The 18,311-nt window shown below is 43.4% G+C and overlaps 1 protein-coding gene across 2 annotated transcripts in view; it reads right to left on the reverse strand.

Moving 5' to 3' along the window:
- Nucleotides 1-18,311, reverse strand: part of RFX3 (regulatory factor X3) — a 252,819-nt gene that overhangs the window by 193,198 nt on the left and 41,310 nt on the right. The window lies entirely within an intron of this gene.

Raw genomic sequence — 18,311 nt, forward strand, 5'->3', positions numbered from 1 at the left:
GCTTTTAATTCCTGAAAGGTTGGGGGGGGTGGGGGGGGGAGCAGGTAAGTGCTTATGAGCCAGAAAGCTGTGGGCTTTTTGAAGCAGTGGGTCATTTGACCAACAACCATATAATATTGTGAATAGCTGTTATTTGTTTCCTTTTATGCATATACTGTAGCCAAGATTAATAACCAAACTCTTTCCTTTAATGATCAAGCCAAACATATAGAAGAGAAGAAAAACAAGGCTTTTCATAATGAAGTAGAAAAGCCATCAGAATCCCCAACACTAAAATCTCATATTTGCTCTCAACTTCATACCACTTTTGGCATTAAAAGAGATGTAATTCTAAAATAATCTAAAATAAATAAAAAATGAATAGAAGTGTGCACAACTGAGCAGCAGAGTGGATATCCCCTTGCAAGAGGCTTGTTTGTAATTTTGTTGGTTATTTCCTCTCTCAGACTTTGATATCACTTTTGATGGAAGATATTCAGTTGTTAATATAATCCACCCAGATAAGAGGTGAAGATTGCAAAAGGAAACATCATCCACCACAAAGAACATTTTTAAACCACAAGTGTCTGAGAAACCACAGACCTCAGTAAAGCTTCTTTTCTTGTTAAATTTTGTAAGTATGGGAGTATAACCAACATCCAGAAGAGGCGTCAATTAAAATAACCAAATGTTTATGCAAGAATCTTTAAAAAAAATTAGTAAGTAGAGAACTGATCTGTCAGGCACCATCAGTCTAAAACCTAGGCCTGTGAGGCTCCCAAGCAGGAGTCTTATACTCAGCACCTGCAAGCACTGACAAGGGAACTGCTACTAATATTCAACTACCAGAAGCAACACCTGCTTATTCAGCTGCGTCAGATGACTGACAGCAGATGCTGATTGGACACCACTGGGTATAAAGCTTCCTGTTCCTGTCCCACACCCTGTCTGAGCATCTAATCACTAGGCCTGTTACTGCCTAGACGTCTGAGACCAAGTCCTTGATTCCTCAACTAGTTCTGGCTCCTTGTTCTTGCTATTTCATGTTTCTTGTTCCTACTACCATGCCTCGTCCCTGTCCCTCTCACCACAACTTTTTCCTGGTTCTTGCTTCCTTGCCCTGACCTCAGTTGCTGACTTTGGCTTTGACCATTGGCGTGACCCCAACCCAACTCTACTCCTGGAGTCAACCACTAGGTCCGACAGCCCCCATTATGGCCCCTGTTGTGATCTGAGAAACTGAAAGCAATGAAAAGGTGACCATAGATCTTGAAAACTGAGCATCAGCACATAATAATGTTTGCTGCCCTGAATAAAGATAAGAAAGCACTTCAGAACCAGGATATTGCCTTAGAAAATAAAGACATGATTTAAAAAATTACAATTTTGGGAGTCCTCAAACATTGGGCTATAGGAATAAAAAAAAATTTCTTTTTAACTCTAAGGTTGTGTTCATAGCAACACAAAGTTAAATTGTTTTCAAAATATGCTAATATGGCTTAACCTGCACAATCACGTTAAGTTACTCCATTTTTACAACTGTGATAGAACACCCTCACGACCCTTCAGAAACAAGTTTGGATATGCTTTTTAATGCAGGGAATCGTAGGACGCAATAAAGTATCCATTGTCCTGCTTGTATTGAAGTGCACTCATTATTGGAAGTCTTTTTTTCTCTGTCTTCACAGAGTAGTAAAAGAAAGTATAAACTGAGAATACATTTACACTGTAGCTGTAAGCATGCTTCCCAGAGTGAATAAAACAGACACGCATTAGCTCTGCTTGATCTAGAACAATAGTGCAGGTGGTGGTTTGGGTTAGCCACCTGAATATGTACCCGAGGATCCAGGCAGGTTTGTACTAAAGCAGCTAGTCTGAGCTGCCACCCTTTACATCAGAAACTAATCCAATCACTCTGTGTTGCTAATCAAATCACTGTGTAACTCTAGTGTGGTTTTGCTGTGTGGTCGCTCTCACTCAAGCTAAGCTAACTCCAGTGCAGTAACCTGAGTGTACTAACTCTAGCTAACTGTTGCAGTGAAGACAAGCCCTACATGACTGCAGTTCAAATACCATAGGTGAACATACTTGTGGTAACATAAATACAAAACTGTATATAGATATCTGAATGTACTTGCCTGTGCAAACAAACAGAGCATTTACTTCCTGCTTTGAACCATGTTGCAAGTGCTTATTTTATCAGAATAATGATGTGCATTACGGGAGACTAATACAATTTTTCTGCAAGACCTATTCATAGTACAACTAAACTGTGTACAACAGAATTGTGTTCAAAATTACATTTGGAGGACTTTAACACATCTGTAAAATGTTATTTTTAAGTTGTAACATGAACTATGTTGACCACTTTTAAACTATTATTTTTCTTAATATAGTTGAAAATTTGAAGCATGGATAGTACCTGATTGGCTACTGGACCTATAATGAGTAATGGTTTTTGTAAGATTATTTGAATTTCATTTGCTAGATTACTTCAACTGAAGAAAAGGAGTACTTGTGGCACCTTAGAGACTAACCAATTTATTTGAGCATGAGCTTTCGTGAGCTACAGCTCACAGTGAGCTGTAGCTCACGAAAGCTCATGCTCAAATAAATTGGTTAGTCTCTAAGGTGCCACAAGTACGCCTTTTCTTTTTGCGAATACAGACTAACACGGCTGTTACTCTGAAACCGTTCAACTGAAGAAATCTTCAGTTTATGCAATCAGTAAGTACAGTTTTAGTAATCATTAAGGACACTAAGCAAACAAAATAGTTAAAAAGGAACACGGAATTAAAATACTACGTTTTTGTGAATTTTTTAATCAATCATTATTACAAGAAGCATTTAAGATTATATAACTGAAAGAGATTAGAGGGGAAAAAAGGTGAAATTAGTTTTCCTTATCCATAATTTCACCTTCTCTGAAGTGTGTACCCATTGTTGTCAGTCTCATACTGGTCTTCTACCTTTATTCCTCAAGCACCAGAGGTAATATATGAGATTCCTCTTGTGATTGAGAAAGCTTGAACTAAAAAATAATTGATAGAAGTGTGACTTTTAATTTGACAATCTGTCTTAAATTCCCCTGCTAGCCTGCTTAAAGAAATACAGCCATATTCAGACATTAGGCATCTTACCATAGCTGAGGAAATACAAAGAACTAAGGTCTATTTTAGAAAAATCATTACTCAAACATTACCCAGGCAGAAAGATTTTTATTTTAAACTTATAGTTCTTCCATTTTTTTCTCTCCCTCACTCTTCAGATCAAATGTTTATACTAGGAAGAATACCCCTATGCATGTCCAATCAATGAAATACAACAGAGAATAAAATGCACAAAGTAGGTTCTGATGAAGCACACTTTGGAAAAGATAAGATTAAAGATAAGGGAAACTTACTTTCCCTTTCTATCAACATGAGTACCTTCTGCTCCAGAGACCTTGAATTGATGGGGAGACAAAAAAAGCAACAAATATCCTCCAACAAAGGGGAGAAGGGGGAAAATGATTCCAAAACCAAATAAAGCTCTCAACCCTTTTTTCTCCTTCAAAAATTAATAAATGTCTTTGATGAAAGATACCAAGAGAAGACTGGAGGACTTTTCATCCAAAAGTGAATGAAACAAAAACTTCTATTTTGCTAAGCACTACAAAAGATACACCAAGATGATATATCTCATGATGAGATCTGTTGTATCTTTGCTATTCTGCCCAATAGGCAGCCTTCTAGTTTGGTAGAGCGTGTCCTTACTCCTACAGTGAGTTCTTTACTGATCATCTGTAGGCCTAAAAAAGAGTTGACTTGTCAACCTAAAAAGAGTTGACTGAGATGCTTTGCACCCCTTGTTTGGTTCCCATAGGACAGATTTCCTCTGAGGTTTTCTTCATTGCAAAGATTACACTCTGTGTATGTAACTATTTCTCCAAGCTATAGGAATGCTGAGGAAAGAAGGAATGTAAGAAATAGGCTGATTTAAGTGAAAGACTATTTCTCTTTGAAAAACATTCAGGATCCAGCTTGAATAATAGTGTGTCAAAAAAACAAAAACAAAAACAAAAAAACCCGTAAGATGGCTTTTTAAATTAATAATGGCCCTGGCTCGCTGACTTTTCTACATGAAATGACTGCTAACAGAAAAGCCATTTTTAGAGTAAAAATTCTCCCAGTGACTCAGTGAGAAGTTTCCATTACTAACTTTTTTCCTGTTTTCTTAAAGATGTGTTGTACATGTCCAGTCCACGGTAGGTGCATGCGCACCCTGTGCACAGTTGGAGATTTTTCCCTCTACAATACCTGTCAGGGCTACCAGAGAGCCTTCTGCTGCCTCACACTACTGTGCCCAGATATAAAGGGTGAAGCCACATCCAATCCCTGCTCAGTTCCTTCTTACCAGATTGAAAGGCAAAGAAGGAGGAAGAGTTGTCAAATGGATATGCACAACACATCTCAAAGAACACGTTTCAGAAAAAGGTTAGTAATTGTTTCTTCAAGTGATTGCACACGTCCATTCCACTGTAGGTGACTCACAAGCAGATCGAACTGGAGGTGGGCTCAGAGTCTATTTGAAAAGGGAACTGGTGGACTACTCATCCAAACCTTGCATAGCCTCTGAATTACAGAGAGATTGCATAGTGAGACGCAACCATATGAAACAATGACCAGGTTGCTGCCTTATAAATATTCAAGTTGAACTCATGAGCCAGAAGCTTCTTGAGACCTGGATGAATAGGCCATCACTCTACTTCGGGACATTATGTTAGCCAATCATGTATGTATGTATAATCAAATACAACTGGATATCCAAGAGGAGATCCTTTGGGAAGACACTGGATAGCCTTTCATTCTCTTTGCAGTCCTGATGAAAAGTGGTGAATAATGGATAATGGCACAGAGTACACTTCTAAAGTTTGAGGATGATACCGAGCTGGGAGGGATTGCATGCGCTTTGGAGGGCAGGACTAGAATTCAAAATTATTTTGACAAACTGGAGAAATGGACTGAAATGAATAGGATAAAATTCAATAAGGACAAATGCAAAAATGATTAAAGATCTAGAAAACATGATCTATGAAGAAAGACTGAAAAAAACTGGGTTTGGTTAGTCTGGCAAAGAGAAGACTGATGGGGGACATGAAAAGTGTCTTCAAATATCTAAAAGGTTGTTATAAAAAGAGGAGGATGATAAATTGTTCTTCTCCACTGAGAACAGGACAAAAAGTAATGAGATTAAACTGCAGCAAGGGAAATTTAGGTTAAACCTTAGGAAAAACTTCCCAACTGTAAGGGTAGTTAAACACTGCAACAAATAATCTAGGGAAGTTGTGGAATATATATCATTGGAGGTTAGACGAACATCTGTCAGGGATGGTCTATATAACACTTAGTCCTCCCTCAGTGCAAGGGACTGGACTAGGTGACCTATCGAGGACCCAGCAAGTCATACGTTTCTGTGATGCTTTGAACAGTTGCATCGAAGACCTACATGGTTTAATCTGATGCTGGTAAAAAGCCAAACCTCTTCTAGAGTACGGAGCGTTTCCTCGTTATGAGTATAACGCTTTGGAAAGTAGGTCAGTAAATGGTTAATATGAAAACAGAAAAAACTATTTTAGTAAAACTTCGGGTGAGGGTGGAAGTAAAATTTGTCTCTATAGAAGACTGTATACAGAGATTCTGACACTTGAAGTTGCAATTCCCCCACTCTCCTGGCCAAGGTAATAGCAACCATAAAAGCCATTTTCACTGAAAAGTATAGCAGGGAACAGGCTGCCAGTGGCTCAAAGTGGGGAACATATCAACTTTGCTAAAACTAGATTCAAGTTCCATGGAGGGACAGCCTCCTGAACTTATGGTTATAGCCTGTCCAGACATTTCAAAAATCTGATAAACATAGGATTGGAAAACAGTGAGTGATTACCAACAGGAGGGGAGAAAGCCAAAATAGCTGCTATGTGTACTCTGATGGAACTAATGGCTAATTTTTATTATTTCAGGAACAGGAGACAGTCCAATACATACTGGATATGAGCCCAGGCCAGGGAAACATCTTTCTGTCGGGACCAGACAGGGAATCTTTTCCATTTAGTCAGGTAAGTACTCCTAGGCAAAGGACTTTCCACTATTTAGAAGCACTTCCTGTACTTCCTTAAAACAAACCCCCTATCAAACATGTCAGCCATGAAACACCCAGGCTAACAGGTGAATGGCCTGCAGATTGGGATGGAGAAGGCAGCTGCAGTCCTGGGAGATCATGTCTACTTCTAGTGGTAGTGATAGTGGCGGTCTGACCAATAGGGTTCGTAAAGCTGTAAACCAGTGCTGATAAGGCCACTCTGGGCCTATTAGGATAAGATAAGCCTGGTCTTGTTTGATTTTGGACAAAACTTTGGGCAGAAGCACAACCAGAGGGAAGGCATGCAGCAGGGCGTTTGACAATGTTAGCAGGGAGCCATCTGTCAAAGAACCTGCGCTGTGACCCGCTCAGGAATAAAACTGATATTTTCTTTCGTCCTTGTTGCAAACAGGTCCACTTAAGGAGTTTCCCACAAATGGAAAATGGATCTGGCTACATCTGGATGAAGAGACCACTCATGGTGATTGGTGAACAACCTACTTAGGTAGTCTGCCAGAGCATTCTGTATTCCTGGAAGGTAGCCAAATTTCAGGTGGATAGAGTTGGAGATTCAGAAATCCCAAAGCAGAATTGCCTCTTGGCACAGTTGCATCCATCAGGTTACCCCTTGCTTGTTCATGTAAAATATGGCTGCTGCAATGTAATGCTTGTTCATGTAAAACCCGGCTGCTCTGTTAGCACCAACAAATTATCTTCCTAGATATCTACAAGAAATGTCATGCAAGCCAAATACATGGCTCATAATGCTCTTACTTTTATATGTAGCTGTAGATCCTGGGCAGACCACAGACCTTGTGTCTGAAGGAGATATAAGTGATCCCTGTGTTTGCAGGAGACCCAAGCGAGCCCCCCAACATAGATCTGATGCATCTGTGACTAGGGTGAGCATCTGTTGCAGAGGAATAAAGGAAATTCCTGTGCAAATATTCAAGGGTTCTATCCACCAGTCCAGGGACATGATTTGGTACTTGAACCACCATCTGATGATGGACTGGTCAATACACCAAGGCTAATCAATTGTGTAGCTTTCTGAAGTGCATACGGTATTACGTAAGTGTATTGTGCCATATGCCCAGGAAGCTGGACGCAGTTTTGTACTGTAGTGACAGGATGTGCCTTTAAGTCTAAGAGCAATGGCTCACATTGTTTGTAATCTCAACCATGGCAGGAAGGCCTTGGCCTTCATAGAATCCAGGACCACTCCAATGAATACTGTTTTCTGTATGTGAGTCAAGATCGACATCTCTGTGTTGATTAGCAGTCTCAATGCATCAAAAGTGGACTGGATAATGGCCACGCTGGACAGTACTTAAGACATGGACTGGCCTCTCACCACCCAGTTGTCTAGGTAAGGAAACATGGACACATAACCTCTGCAAGAACACTGCTACCACCACCAGGCACTTCGTCAACACAAGAGGCATTGCTGACAGGACAAAGACTAGCAGTGCAAACTGATAGTAGGATCTGTTGATCATGAAACTTGGCAATTCACCAGAGCCACAGAAAATTCCTACGTGAAAATACACCTTTTAAGTTGAGAGTGGCATACCAGTCCCCAGGATTCAAAGAAGGAATAAATGAATTCAGATTGGCCATCCACAATTTCATTTTCTTCAGGAACTCGTTAGGATCTCTTAGATCTAAAATTGGCCTAAGACCCACTTTTGCTTTCGGAATTAGGAAGTAGCAGGAATAAATCCCCTTTCCCCTGAACAACAGAGAAGAAGAGATTGGACCTTGGGAGAGAGGTCCCTGAAGAGAGATTGGAAAGGAAGGCTAGAGATGGGGATAGAAATAAACTGAAGGGTGTATCCCAGTTCCACTGTGCTAAAGATCTATCCATGCGTGTTGACATGACACCAAGCAATTAAGAAGTGGGATAGGTGATTAGTAAATGGGAGGGAGGGGGAGGGGAAGATGGCACTCTGGGGACAGGCAGTCTGCCCTTGACCAAAATATCAAAATGTTCGTTTCAAGAATCCAGCTTGTCTAGATGAACTGGCAGCTACAGAAGAAGAGGCAGGTGGCGGACTTCTCCTGTAACTTCTGCCCTTTTTCCTGGACAGGTTCTAGGTCTGAAACTCTGATAACATTGGGACTGCTGCGGACAAACGGGCTTTCTTTTTGATGCCAGCACATAAATACCTATAAACTTAAGGGTCGCTCTTGAATCCTTGAGACTATGCAGCCTCTTATCAGTCTTTCCAGAAAGAGCAAAGGACTCTCAAATGGGAGGTCTTGAATGGTCTGTTGAACCACAGAGGGAGGGAGACAAAATGACTGCAGCCATTAACACTGCCTCATAGTGATGGTTAAGGACACTGCTCTGCATCTAGACCAGCCTGCAGAGCCAATCTGGCAACTAATTTGCCCTCATCCACTATCGCAGCAAAATTCCCGTTTCACATCATCTGGAAGCCTGTCCTTAAATTTTAAAATATTATCCTGGAGGCTAAAATCGTAGTAACCCAGCAGAGCTTGCTGGTTCTCAATTCTAAGCTGCAAACCTCCTGTAGAATAAAGCTTCCTTACAAATAAGACCAGTTTCTTAACCTTTCATTGTTGATGCCTCGTGACCCCATCTCTCTCTTTCATTAGCAGAAGAGACTACCAGGGAGCCCAGAGGGTGATGGTTATAGAAATGTTCAAACCCATGCAAAGAAATATAGTATCTCCTCTCTCTCCTCCTTTTGCATTAGGGGGCAGGGAAGATGGGATCTGTTATAACAATCTAACAAACGCAAGAATAGCCTCATTAATAGGGAGAGTTAGTTTAGAAGGGTCCCACTGAGGCTAAAATGTTCACAGCCTGTGTGGCTTTTCCTTGACCTTCTCTGGCTGAATATCCAGAGCTGTAGCAATCCTTTTCAACAACTATACAACCATCAGGTGGGGGAGAAACAGAATCTGCTACCACTGCCTTGTCAAAGGATGAAGAAGGAGGTGGAGCCTCCTCTGATTCCTACAAGGGCAACTCTTGAGAGTGAATCTCTGCATGTATTCATGGAGGACAGGTCCATCAACGACTATTAGCCAGGATGGCCAAGGATGGTGTCCCTAGCCTCTGTTTACCAAAGTCCGGGAATGAGTGACAGGGGATGGATCACTTGATGATTACCTGTTCCTGTTCATTTCCCCGAAGCACCTGTCAGGATACAGGATACTAGGCTACATGGATCTTTGGTCTGATCCAGTATGGCCGTTCTTATGTACAGTACCAGGCCCTGTACCAAGGACGGGTAGATGCTCAGTCTGATGCAGTAGCTCACAATGCCCCAATTGAAGAAGTGTGAGGCAAAGAGTGCAGTGAGGCCCTAAACTGAAGAGAGAAACCCCAAGGGTTCCAGAAAGGTCACTGATACATCTGGGCCATTAGTCCTTGTGAGATGGGTCATGTTGCGACAGTGGCTGGTACCACAGAGGATAAGCACTCCACAGGGTTGCTGTACATGTCCAGGCTATGACACATAAGAAACGACCTCAGAATCCAATGATGAATCTGCTTCCTCCATCCAGAAGAGAGCTGACCCCAGCAGAGATAGGCTTAGAGGCTGGGATGAAGGTTCTGGTGAAATCATGGCTGATTTCCCTCCAGTCGGTACTGAGCTGAGAGTCACGTTAACTGTTGGGTCCAACACTACCATACAGCCAGTCAGAGCTGGAGCAGGAACAGTTGACACTGACACCTCAGACGTGGATGCCAGATTAAAGTCCTGAATAGCCAGGAAAACAGGTGTTGACAAGGTTAATAATAACTCACAAGCTTCCACTTAAGCTTTGGGCATAGACAGCACTGGGAAAGACTCTTGATCCTGCAGTATCGATAGCTGTGCTGAAGACATCAAGGCAGATAACTCAGGAGTCTGTCTCAACAGCGCCAGCTTAGACTCCAGAGTCAATTACCTCTTATGATTTGAGAACTGCATCAGGGAATGCCTCTTATGTGCATTCAACTACTGTGCTGAGGATCTTGAAGTCTCCAGTACCAAGTTCTTATCAGACTTATGGTGCTTTTTCTTCAGCACTGGCTATGCAGACCTGTCTCATGGCTCAGCCAAACCAGAAGGAGCACTGCTAACTGATATGGATGAATTCGGCACCCGCTGAGTGAGAAGGTTCCAACAGTGGATGGGGCATTGACTCCAACATCAAATACTTGAGTTTGGCTGCCCTTTCTCAGAACAGGGCTTAAACCCCTTGCAAACGTTACATTTGTCACTGACATCGGCCTCCCCCAAGCATTTAAGACAGCTGTGGTGAGGTCAGTGACAGGCATTCATTTACTACAAGAGTGACAGAACATGAAGCCCAGACACAGAGGCATGACTCTGATACCAGCACTAGTATCCAGGAAGAGGGGACCATCCAATCCAAACTATCAACCACTAACCTAATTCTAATAATATGCCAGAAAAAAAAACAGCCTTAAAACCAGACTATAACTAACCAACAGGTACTATATACAAGAAGAAACAAAGGACTTTCAAAATCAAGAACAGCACCTCCAACAACCAGGGTAGGGAAGAACTGAGTGGGGTCAGGGGCAGCTCCACCCTTTATACCTTTCCATAGTAGCACGAGGCAGCAGGGGGCACTCAAGTCACTTGAGGGGAAACGCTCCAACTGTGCATTGGGCGCACACATTCCTACAGTGGAACAGACATGTGCAATTGCTCAAAAAAGAACTTGTAAAACCAGATTTTAAGGCTGAATTGTTCAACAGTCCTTCTGACTGGACAATCTTTTCAGGGAAGCTACTTTTAGAAGCAAAATATATAAAACCGTTCCTCCAAAGTTTAATGTAACTATATAAAGTATCAAAATATCAGGAAAAAAAATCTTCAAAAATGGAATTTCAATTAAGATAAGCAGATATTCCCTTTAATCATTACATTCCTTACCAATCATGATTCTAGTTCTTGGTTAAAATAAATCTGGTCACACCCTATGCATTTCTAAATATGTATCAATGTCCATTCCATTCTACAAAATGTCTGCCTGCATACAACACTATGGGGTTTGAGTCCCAATGCTTTAGGTTCAGTAACCTCAGCAAAAGTTCTCTCTCTCAAAGATATTCACAATATAATCCAAATAGATATGCATTCATATTGAGTTCTAATCCAGAAGACCCTCTTGTTCTAGAATGCTTCAAAATGTGGAGGTTACATAAACGTACGTACCATCACTCAAAATAGTGGACATTGCTTACTGTAACTGGCGGTTCTTTGAGATGTGTGGTCCCTATCTGTACTCCACACATTGGGTATGCATGCATGCGAGTCCGGGAATTCTTCAAAGCAGCATCCGTTGGCTCGCGCACACATAGTAGCTCTCCTTGTACTCCCAACCGAGAATATAAGAGGCAGTTCTGGTTGACGCTTCTCCAGTTCCTTTTCTTACTGCAAATCCAATAGGATCCAAAGCAGAGGGAATGGAGGGCAGGTAGTAGAATCCAGATAGGGACCACACATCTCAAAGAACCTCCAGTTACAGTAAGCAACGTCCACTACTTCGAGTGATGGTATATATATACATATTCCATACGTAGATGATTGGCAAACAGTGTTCAAACTGGAGGCAGGTGCGAGAAAGCTGGTAGTAAAGATATTTCCAATACTGCCAATACCATTGCTGCATCCTTAGCCTAGGCGTGTACTACAATGTAGCGCATCATGAACATGTGGATCAAACTTCAGGTGGCCACTCTGCAGATGTGCTGCAGAGGAATATCTGGCAGGGATGCCATGGAAGCAGCTTGTGCTCATATGGAGTGAGCTGTGACACCCACAGGGGATGTTTGCTACCTTGTAGCACTCTAAGGCTATGTATACACTGCACTTTTGTCGGTCAGGTGTGAAAAACACACATGCCTGACCAACAAAAATTTTAATGACAAAAAGCACTGGTGTGGACAGTGCTTTGTCCGCAAGAGAGGCTCTCCTGCCAACAAAGCTACCGCCCCTCATTGGGGGTGGTTTTATTTTGTCAGCAAGAGAGCTCTCTCCTGCCGACAAAGAGCAGCAGCAAGGCATTAGTGGCACAGCTGTGCCACTGTAAGCTGCAAAGTGTAGACGTAGCATAAGATGCATCACAAGACCCAATTAGAAATCCTCTCAGAGGATATGGCTTGTCCACATGATCTCTCTGATATGGTGATAAAGAGTCTCGATGATTTCCTAATGGGCTTTTCAGGTAGAAGGTGAATACATGCCTGACACTGAGGGAGTGAAATCTCTTGTCTTCAGGGGAAGCATGGAGTTTCAGGAAAAATACAGGAAGTATTAATTTGATTGATGTGGAACTCTGAAACAATCTTGGAGAGAAACCTGGGGTGGTGTTGAAGAGAAACCTTTTCCTTTTGAAACACGGTAGAAGGAGAGTCCTCCACGATGGTGCTGAGCTTGCTGACCCTCCTATCTGAGGTGAGAGCTACTAAGAATGCCACTTTGTGGACAGGTGGGCCATGGCACAAGTTGCTGTGGGTTCGAAAGGCAAACTAGTGAGTTTGGACAGGACAAGATTAAGGTCCCGTTGATGGGTAGGTTTAAGCACTGGTGGAAAGGTCCTGATCAGGCCTTTCATGAATCATACTGTAGCTGGCTAACTAAAGACAGCATATCCTTCTACCAGAGGGAAGAAGAAGCTAATTGCTGCTTGGTGTACTCTTAGCAAACTAAGAGAGACCTGAAGTCTTCAGGGACTGGAGATAGCCTAGAACAACTGGAATGCCTAAAGTATCTGGAGAATGTTGGTGTAATCATGCCAGGCTGAAAAGTGTCTCCAGTTGGCAAGATAGCAAGTTCTAGTAGACTCTTCTCTACCTTGGTTAAGGATCACCTGAACAGGGGATGAACATGGACATTCTATCTCCGACGTCCATCCAAAAACCAGGCCCTGACGTGGAGAGAGACCAGATTGGGATGCTTGGACTCTCCCCGCACATCCCACCCTGGGTTAGGAGACCCAGAATGGGAAGATCCTGATTGGTAGGCATGCAGACATTGTTCCAAGTTCATGAACCAGAACTGTTTTGGCTAGTGGGGTGATAGGAGAATGATGCTGGCTTTGTTGTGATGCATCTTCCCTACAATCTGAGGAAGCAGGGAAATGAGAGGAAAGGCATATTGAGGCCATTAATACAGAACATCAGCAGATCATTGCCTTGGGAGTCACCACTATGGCTCCCCTAGAGCTATATAGGGAGAGACTTCTGTTCATTTGGGACACAAAGAGGTCCCATAATGGTGCACCCCACTGTGTAAATATCTCACTTACGATTTGTTACGAACCTCCCACTCCAAATCTATCAAGAAACTTCTGCTTAATTTCTCTTCCAGGGAGTTGTGAATACCAGGAAGGTACGATGCCTGTATCATGATACTGTTTCTGATATCAGTTCCAAAGCCTGATGGCTTCGTGGCAGACGGGATGAGATCACACTCCTCCCTGTTTATTTATATAGACCTCCATGGTGATATTGTCTGACATTATTTGTACATGGACTGAGCATGCAAAAGGAAGGAAGGCCTTTGGGAGACCACCCTCAATTCCAGTAAATTTATATTTCATGGGATCCAGGTTCCCTGAATAGCGTGGTTTTCCAGGTGAGCATCCCACTCCAAAAAGGAGGCATCTGTCACAATGGTGGCCCTGGGGTGGGAGAGCTGAAGGGAACTCCTACCATGACCTTTTCTGGGTTCAACCACCAAATTAGGGAGGTGAGAACTCTGCTGGGAACGACCACCATGGAGTTGATGTGGTCCTTGCTTCGTCAATAAATCAAGTTAAGCCAAGCCTGCGGGCACTGCAAGTGAAGTCTGGCATAGGTGCATGTGGCTTAACAGTGAGAGGTACTTGTGCACTGTGGGTGATGTGTGAAATCAGGTTGCCAACTGCACAAAACCTTTCTGAGGGGAGGTATGCTCTCACGGAAACCAAGTCCAGCTTTGCCCCTATAAAGTTCATTGATCTTGTAGGTAACAAAACAGACTTTTCTTCATTTATGCAAATATCTAGGGTTGTTAAAAGTTGTATGAGAAACGCTGTTGATGATGTGACCTCCTGACAAGAGTGGCCTACCAGGAGCCAACTGTCATGGTATGGGAATACCGTATAGTCCTATCATCTCACTGGGGCTGCGACCAGAGATAAAACCTTTGTAAATATTCTGGGTGCCACAGCCAGCCCAAAGGGGAGGACTCGAAACTGGAAGTGTTCCAGGCCTGCCATAAAATGCAGGAAACTCCTGTGTGATGAGTGAATATCCACATGGAACTACACATCCTTCATGTTGAGAGCCACAAACCACATCCCTTCCTGAAGGGAGGGTTTTACAGATGCAAATGTAATCATTCGAAACTTCAGCTTTCAAATGAAGATGGTGAGTTGCAGAAGACAGGATGGGCCTCTACCCTCGGTCTCTTTTGAGGATTAGAAAATATGGGGAATAGAACCCTCTCCCACAGTAATGAGACAGGGCACACTCTATTGCCTCTCGGTGTAAAAGGGATTCTGCTTTCCCTTAAAGAATAACTTCGTGAGCGTGATTCCCAAAGGGGTATTGGGAAGGGGCTTTATGAGGTGGGAAAGAGAATCTCCAGAATCTAGCTGTCTGTAGCGCTCTTGTTCCAGTTGTGGGCAAAGAGTGTAAGACAGTCCCCAAAGATGACAGGGGATGGGGCTGTTGGCATCAGTGGCGGTACACAGGTCTCTATCAATATGCCATAAGTGGCTCTTGACTAGAGGTTGAGAGTGATTAGAGGCTGTAGCAGAAGAGGAAGCCAAGAAGTGAGGCCTCTGAATCTTTTGGTGTTTGTGCGGAGGCTCAGCCGTGCGCTGGTAATAAGGTGCATGGGGAGGGGATGGCCTCGATCATGGATTGCCTCCAGTGTTTCCTCCTGAGGGTTGGAGTATAAATTCCCAGGGAATGCAGAGTTGATCTCGAGACTTTTAATAGTGCAGGAGCTCATCCATTTTCTCATTGAAGAGATTCGACTTGTCAAAAGGGATGGCCTGGATGTTTTGGACCTCCCTAGGAAACCTAGATGACTGCAGCTAGGAATCCTTCCTCATGACTAGACCAGTGGGTAAACTTCTGGAAGCCATATCCACTGCATCCACCGCAGCCTGGAGGGCTGCTTTTGCCACTAGCTTCCTCTCATCTAAAAGAGATTGAAAGTGGGTCCTGTCTTCTGTGAAGGAAGCTTGTCTGCGAAGTCTACAAGCGTGGGATAGGTATTAAAATAATACTTTGCTAATGCTTGGTAGTTAGTGACACAAATTTGCAGGCCTGTGAAGAAGACTTTTCTCCCCAGGAGGTCCAGTCTCCTAGAGGCTTTATCTGTCAGACAGGCCCATCAACAGTGCGACCGAACCCTTTCAGCAGTCACCTGAACTGCTAGCAAGTTGGAGGAAAGATGGGAGAATAACAATTCAGCCCCTTTAGCAGGAACAAAAAGCTGTCTCTCGGCCCTTTCTGGTGTAGGGGCATAGGATGCCGGAGTGTGCCATACCACTCTAGCCAGTTCTAGTATGGCCTCACTGATGGGTAGGGCTAACTTATTCGGTCCCTGCAGCTACAAGATGTCCAAATGGGAGATGCAGGTCACTGGCAACTCCTTGTAACAGCTCGTGGTATGGCGGCGGTCATGCGGTGGAGAAAGTGAAGAAAGAGCGACCACCTCATCCAGGGATGATAAAGAGATAGTTATCAGAATCATCAGTTCCTGCAGATTCAGTTCCACATGTTTCTACACAGACAGAACCCATTGACAAGAGAAAGAAGATCAGTACAACTCGAGGGGGCCTGGACGCCTGCCACCGGATCTCACAGAACCCAATCAAGCCAAAAAGGAGGACTGATCAGTTGCAAGGGACCCCAAGAAAATCAGTACCAGCTTTCTTGGGGAGGGGGTCATACCCAGCAGAATGGTGAGCATAATCCCCTTTACTGTCTATCGCAGCTCAACTGTCTCCATGGAGATATTGGTGCAGCCATCTCCTCTGATTCATCTGAGAACTGCTCCACCACTAGGAGCGGTGCCGTCAGTACCACGGCACTCCTGCCACATGGCTGGAGATGAGATGCCTCCTGGGACAGTGATGTAGACTCTCCTCCAGAGTAAGGACATCCTTCTGGAGAGCTGGGCCAGAAAGAAATGAAGACTGGGGATAAGAGAGGAATATACCCTCCTGTGTTATGTAAGTCTCAGTACACCTTGGTACCTGAGGGGTTTCCCCAGTTAAGTCTGACGCATCCAGTGCTCCTGCAGTGACTGGATGCTCTTCAGAAGGACAAGGCCCTTCTACCTACCAGCACTCATAGATGAAACTGAGGAACATATATCTTTGCGCTTCGGTGTCAAGATGACCGACAAAACCAGCAGATCCTTCTTTTTACATTTTGCCCTCTGATCTGGGGAGGGGGAGAGGGGGGGAGAGGTCTTCACTGGAAACAGTTCCTTAGGTTCCGTATGCAACATCTTGCCCAACCTGGACAGGCTTGGGGAGGAAGTGCGTTTCTTATGGAGAGTCCTCAATGGTGGATCTATCCTTGCACCCATGCGAGTCCCATTTACTCTCATGTGGAGCCCTGAAAGAAGAGCCCATGGGCTTAGATGTTGAGGGTTCCACTCCAAGGCACATGTTTGATTGGTCAGCTGAGGCCGATTTACAGGGGAGTTCTCCCTGGCCTGGATTAGAGAGGGACCTCACAGCCTTCCCATGTTGGATCATATTAAAGAAGTTCTGTATTAAAATCACAAATGAGTTTGATTCCCCATAGTTTAAATTCCAGGGTATTACTAATTAAGAGGTCTCTTGGTTTTTGGTACTGTTTCTCTCCCTCTCTGTGTGAAACTTGCAAGCTGCTAATTGTGTTAGTACATTCTAAGACAGAGTCTGTTGCAAAGTAATTCTTTGTAACAACAACTACTCACACAGAGAGAGACTCAAAGCAATACTCTAACAGCAGAAACAGCACCCAGAGACTCCCCACCCTTTTGTTGTATTCATCTCGCTTTGTTAACAATTGTGATTAAAACAGAGATAGAAGATGGATGTGGATGGATGCTTGGTGTGGATAATAACTGAATGATCAGGGAGGTGCCAGCCTAAGAATCCAGTGTCCATTGGCTGAAGAAGGCGTCAAGTGGAAATAACCAGAGGACCCCCGGAGGGCAGACTGGAATCCACCCAACAGCCTCAAGAATGGAAGAACCAAAGAACAAGATAACATCTGGCAGCACGGAGCCGTCAGGAATATGCCATCTGCTGATTGATTCAGCAACAGCATGATGAAGCAATTCCCACAGACTGGCATAGGAAGAAATTCCTATAAAAATGGACTCTAGAAAGTGAGAACTTTGGGGTCCGATTCTGCAAACCAACTTCCAGGAGCATCAGATGAGCATCTGGCAAGGCCCTGCTCCCTCCTCATGTCCAGGCCACCTGGCCAGTGGCTTGGCATGAGCAACTCTAAGGCTGGTAACTATGATAACAACCTTGCAGAACCTGTGTGTGTATGAATGAATGTGTGAATAAATATGAAATTGAATGTAATGTTATAGCTATGAGTAACTGCTTACTATGATTCTTTCTGTATTCACAATAAATGTGGCATTTTGCCTTTTCCCCTTTAATAAGATCCTGCTGGTTTTTATTTTATTGGTATAACACCCTAACAGGTGCATCCATAGGCAAAACTCCTGGACTTCTCGAGTTCTGGGTGGGAAAGAGCGACAGATACTGCATTTCGCAAAGATATGCACTTCACCCAGGCAATACAGGCAATGCTGATGTTCATCACTGATGGAGAAGGACTGAGGGCAGGAATCACAATTCTTGAATCCCAGTATTCTATGCATAGTCCTGGAACCGGGGAGGGGTTCCCCAACCTGGGGAAAAGAAATATTCTATACTATACTTTAAAATGTAATTATTAACTACTAATCTAAGGCTATAACTATTTATAAATGGTTTCATTACAGGTCATGCAACTAAGTGAAGAAGGACAATTCCAACTCAGGCATGCGGCAGTAAGAAGGAACTGAAGAAGCTTCCACACACACTGCGTCATGGATAGGAGCATGAGGAGAGCTACTGTGCAGGTGCAAGCCAACAGACACTGCTTTAAAGAATTTCCGGACTCAGGCGTATGGTGTGAACGGATATCCCACATGAGGAATACA

Source organism: Eretmochelys imbricata, chromosome 5 (genome assembly GCF_965152235.1).
Source record: "Eretmochelys imbricata isolate rEreImb1 chromosome 5, rEreImb1.hap1, whole genome shotgun sequence".
Taxonomy (NCBI): domain Eukaryota; kingdom Metazoa; phylum Chordata; order Testudines; family Cheloniidae; genus Eretmochelys; species Eretmochelys imbricata.